Genomic DNA, 6,000 nt, shown 5'->3' on the forward strand with positions numbered 1-6,000 from the left:
TGGAGGTCTTCTAGTCTAACCCCCTGCCTAGGCAGGAAACGCTACATCACTTCAGACCCACCTCATAGGGTTGTTGGTGTTGTGAGGAAAGACAATATTGGGGGATGTTGATCCACATTTTCTTATTAGAAAAGTCTAACAAAAATTATGCTACATAGTAACCTAAAACAAATTATTCAGTCTGTAGTATCTCCAGATATTCTCAATATCCTCAGGAATGAAATGAATTGGAGTACGAAAAATACAGCATTTGATTCTACAGCATTTGATTCTTCAGCATTTGATTGTCTATAGCAGTGTTTCTTAAAGCGGGATCCTAAGGCCATCAGGAGTCTTCCAAGATTCCTCTCAGGGATCCAAGAAATGAAAATGATTTGCCAGCTTATGTTAAAAAATAATACAGCATTAAAATCCCATTAAACAATCATGAAAAGCAGCAGCAAATGCATCAATTTTAATTTTTAATATAGTAAATATTGATAAATATAATCCATAGAAACAAAAGCTCCTTTGGGGTTCCCTATTAATTTTTAAAAGTGGGAAGCGGTTCTGAGAGAAATAAAAGTTTAGCAAACATTGAACGAAATAGTGTACGAAAGCATTTGAAGATTAATTTTGCTAGGTCAGAGAATAATTTCTTCTGCTCCCTATTTTCAAAGCCGTGCTTTACTTTTGTTGTTGTTGTTGTTGTTGTTCAATTGCAAAGTTGTGTCAGACTCTTTGTGACCCCATGGACCACAGCACGTCACGCACACCCTGGTTCTCCACTGTCTCCCAGAGTTTGCCCGAATTCATCCTCACTGTGTTGATGAGACTATCTAACTATCTCATCCTCTGCCATTCCCTTCTCCTTTTACTTTCAATCTTTCCTAACATCAGGGTCTTTTTCAGTGAGTCCTCTCTTAGAATAGAATAACAGAGTTGGAAGGCACCTTGGAGGTCTTCTAGTCAAACCCCCTGCTTAGGCAGGAAACCCTATACCCACTTCAGACAAATGGTTATCCAATCTCTTCTTAAAAACTTCCAGTGCTGGAGCATTTACAATTTCTGGAGGCAAGTTGTTCCACTGATTAATTGTTCTAACTGTCAGTGAATTTCTCCTTAGTTCTAGGTTGCTTTTCTCCTTGATTAGTTTCCATCCATTCCTTCTTGTCCTGCCCTCAGGTGCTTTGGAGAATAGCTTGGCTCCCTCTTCTTTATGGCAGCCCCTGAGATATTGGAAAACTGCTATCACGTCACCCCAAGTCTTTCTTTTCATCAGACTAGACATACCCAGTTCCAGCAACCATTCTTTATATGTTTTAACTTCCAGTCCCCTAATCATCTTTGTTGCTCTTCTCTGCACTCTTGATAGATCAGGGGTGTCAAATTCAAGGCCTTTATGGGTGCTTAGATCTGGTCCAAGGGGCCGTGCTGGAGACAGCAAAGGACCAGCCCGCAATGCCTCTGCCAATGAAAACAGAGCTCCATTTTAGCTGGCAGAGGGTTGCAGGAGGCCATCACAGTCGAAAACAGAGTTTGGGAGCCTGTTTTCGCTGGCAGAGTGCTCAGGCCACTGTAGATGTCCCTGACATGAGTGAGGTTGAGCTGGCCATGCCCACCCTGGCCACGCCCCCCAGCCCCCCTGAGGTCAAACACAACCCTGATGCGGCCCTCAATGAAATCAAATTTGACACCCCTGTTCTAGATTCTCAATATCTTTTTTACACCGTGGAGACCAAAATGGATGCAGTATTCCAAGTGTGGCCTTACCGAGGCATGTAAAGTAGTATTAACACTTCACGTGATCTCGATTCTATCCCTCCGTTTATGCAGCCTAGAACTGTGTTGGCTTTTTTGGCAGCTGCACCACACTGTTGGCTCATATTTAAGTGTTCATTAGGACTCCAAGATCCTTCTCACCTTTCTCATTGGGTGGCCAAAATATTTTAGCTTCATGTGCTTTGGTAATAGAGCCCAAACAGCATTACAGGTAGACCTCAATTAATAACTACTTGTTCAGGGACCATCCAAAGTCCTGAACGAGGAGATTTTACGATGGTTGCACAAACCCAGCCACATGATTTGTAAATGTAGAGTATTCCAATGTCTGGAATACTCTACCTGACTCTGTGGTTTTTTCCCCAAACCCCAACAACTTGAACCTTAGACTGTCTACTATTGACCCCACCCCACGTGCCTACCGTCCCTGTCTTATTGTTTCTTTTATATATTTTTATTTTTCTTATGTATATCCATGTACTCATAACTATGTTTTTACTTATACCTATTATCTTGTAAGCAATTGACAAATAAATAAAAAATCAAATCAAATCATGGTTTATGTCTAAGCACATTGCTCAAACCCTGCCCATTATGACTGGTGCAGTAAACTGTGGTTAAAGAAAGCTAAGCTTAATGCCCTGCCCTATGTTTTGTCTTTCAGGCTAAGCTGCATTTGAGGGATATATAATATCCCTCAACTATAACGAGAGTATAAAGTAAAAGTTCCCCATCAAAACTTGAGAGGAAACTTATTTTGCGCCAGTTTCCTTTGGTCCTCTTGATTTCCAAAAAAGCAAATGTGGGGAAGATCAGTGGATGAAAGGAAATTTTGGAAAACTGCTGCGAATCATCCATTTCCCGGAGAGCTACATGAGCCAACTAGCTGGTGGGGGAAGGTGAAGTAGAAGCAACCAACCCTGAACGTTAATAATACATTCAGTGGTCAGAGAAGAAGGGGAAAAGAGCTCTTGATTTCTCTGGGGTTTCCAGGATGGGCTACTCTGTTGAACTAAGAGTCCTGCGGGTTGGCGTTTTGAGGTTGTTTTAATTTTGTCAAATTATGGCTTAGCTGCTTGGCTTTGCTTAGTCATTTTTTGGCGGGGGGAGGGAGGACTGAGGTTTTTAGAAAGGCATCCTATGAAGACCTTCCTTTGCTATGGGAAATATGACCTTGACTTCACAAAGGAACCAAGGCCAGATTAGTTATGTTTTTTTTTAATTGTGTAGAAAGGCCTGATAGAAAAAGCAAAGATACATTTCAGCCTATAAGATTAGGATATCCCAGCTTGGTTTTGAAAAAAACAGAAAGAAGGAAAGAGAAAAGATATATACTTAAGCATGAATGCTTAAAAGTGGTAAATAGTAGAATGCCCAGAAAATCTATTCTTCAATCCTACTTTTTCTGATTTAGCTTTTAGCTACAGAAATTTTGCAGAACCTCTTAATGCAAATCATTTCATACAATTCAGCTTCAGTCTCAGAGCCATTTAACTTAAATGCAAAGGAAGTACTATAGAATTCAGTAGGGATAAACCCACGATAAAATATACCCATGATTAAATATGCATTGCATTGATGCTATCAACCTAAATATAGAGAACATAAAATTATAAGGCTGGAAAGGACCTCACAGGCCTTCTAGTTCACACCTCTGCTCCTTATATCATTTTGGTCAAATGATTGTCCAATCTTTTCTTGAAAACCTTTAGCACCCACAACTCCAGGAGGCAAACTACTCCACTGATCAATTGTTCTCACTGTCAGAAAATTGCTCCTTATCTCTCTTTCTATTCCATCTGTTGCTTCTTGTCATGCCCTCTGGTGCTTTGGAGAATAAATCAATCCCCTCTTCTCTGTGACAGCTTCTCAAGTATTGGAGGACAGTTACATGCCCCAACCCCCAATCCTTCATTTTGGCAAGTTAGACATACCTAGTTCCCCTCAACTGTCTGTTGAGGTAATTCCCCGTTAGGAGAATGAGCGCATACAGGAAGACGTATAGAGAGTAGTGTTGGAATAATACACACAGAGCACACAGATACACTGTACAGTAAATGTAGGTTTTTATTTCCAGAAAGGTTTAAGCAAAGTCCAAAATAAGCAATCCAAAGTCATTCACAGGTAAAATCAGTCAGTTTCAATCCAGGGATAATCCAAATATCAAAGTCCAGTGTCAAAAACAGTTCAGTATCAGATTTACATTAAATCCAGTAATATCAGTCAATTAGAAGAAATGGAACAACGGCAATACTTTCCAACAGAAGGAAACAGCGATACTCACTCAGACACACTCTCTTCTGAGACTAAGACTAAACAACCCAGGTTTCTGGCTCCATCTTATGGCCGTTTGAGAAACCACACCCAATTGCATGCTCTTGCATTCCCTTAAAGATATAGTACTAAAATGTTTATCCTGGTTTATATATTTCTAACCCAAATAGCTGTTAGATGATTTATATTCCTAACACTGTCTATCATAAACTTTAGCCTCTTCTCTGCAACTTTCCAGAGTCTCAGCATCTTTTCGTATACTTGCAATAGTACCCTTTTGCAAACCTGATGTCTTAAACCTCCACCAGCCAAGCCATTGGGCAAATTGTTTGGCAATTCTGGGAGTCATCATTTCACAATATTTGGAAGTGTCCAGAATAGGGAAGACTGAGAACCAAAAGGTGTTATTTCGTCCTTACTTCACTTAGCGTCAATTTTATGCTTCAAGTTTGGCTCTGATCTTGAGTACTGCTCCCTCCAGCAAAGTTTCTTGTAGTGGGTCCATGCACCAGCATGCTTACTCAATGGCAGATGTAAGAAAAATGTCCAGGCAAAGTATCTTGCAAATCCTATCTTCTCTATAAGGTAGGCTGGGCCCAGATATGATGGGAAATTCAAAAATGCTCCTTCTTGCAGAGGATACAATACTAAAATCTTGAAATCCTGTCCAAGTTTCTTTCTTCTCCATCTTGTACTAAACCAAATCAAGGTGGCATTTCTTTTTCACACTTTCCTTTTTCTCAGGATGGCATAATATTTGGTCAAAGTTCCCCCTTAATGGCTTACTCATCCCTTCCCTGTTTCTAAGATCTATATTCCTTACACAGGAAAACCCTCTCTCTCTCTCTCTCTCTCTCTCTCTCTCTCTCTCTCTCTCTCTCTCTCTCACACACACACACACACACACACACACACACCCCTTCATCTCTGTTAATATTTATTGAACTTCATCAGTCATTACCCTTAGGATAACATTTGAGGAATGGGCTAGCCTTCCTCCTCATGTGAAAAGTATATAAACCACCATTCTGCTCAGACAATACCTGCTACATGAGGATCTACCACAGAGGTCTCCAAACTTGGATAGTTGGCTGGAGAATTCTGGGAGTTGAAGTCCACAAATCTTAAAGTTGCCAAGTGCATCTAGGAAGCCCCCAAATAGGAGACCAAGGCAACCCTACTCTCCCACTGTGGTTCCTGTCCACCCAGTTATATAGAGGTGAATGGATTCTGTGTCAGGAGGCAACTCCTAGTCATCAAAGTTAATGACCACAGATAGATCTGTACTTTATGAATTTGTCTAGTCCCCTTTTGAGTCCATCCATATTAACAGCCAACAACCAATCTTGTGGCATATGTTCCACAAACTGGTTATAACTTACATGAAAAAAGATTTCCCACTCTTTTGGGTTTAATTTTATATTTAAAGTTATCAGGAGAGAGACCTGTGTCTGTCCTTCCTTCCTCCCTTCCTCCCTCCCTTTCCTTCCTTCCTCCCTCCCTTTCCTTCCTTCCTCCCTCCTTCCCTCCGTCCCTCCCTCTCACTCAAAGTTGATATAATTGCCCATCTCATTCCATGACCCTGGGTGCGATTTAAAACTTTAATGACACAAATAGATAACAACAAGCAACACAATTCCATGAGGATCATGGGTCCATAGGACAGACACTGCAATAGAGATTTACTTATTTCTTTTAAAAGAAAGAACATAGAAAGCATTGTTACATCTGGATATAGTTGAACTTCCTCCAAGCTTGAACTATTGATACAGGATCATCTGCTAAGAAAAGAGTTAATTAACTGAAGGAAACCTCAGGGCTGGGTAAGAGCTACCCAGATTTCAATTAGAATCTTGGAAACTAAGAGGAATTTCCAAGAGTTAATCACTGCAGGGTCTCTTGGGATATTTTGAAATGCTTCTTTTCTGATTTCTGGCCACTTAGGCTGAATTGTGATTCATGAAA

This window comes from Pseudonaja textilis, chromosome 1 (genome assembly GCF_049901715.1).
Source record: "Pseudonaja textilis isolate UNSWEBS1 chromosome 1, rPseTex1.2, whole genome shotgun sequence".
Taxonomy (NCBI): Eukaryota; Metazoa; Chordata; class Lepidosauria; order Squamata; family Elapidae; genus Pseudonaja; species Pseudonaja textilis.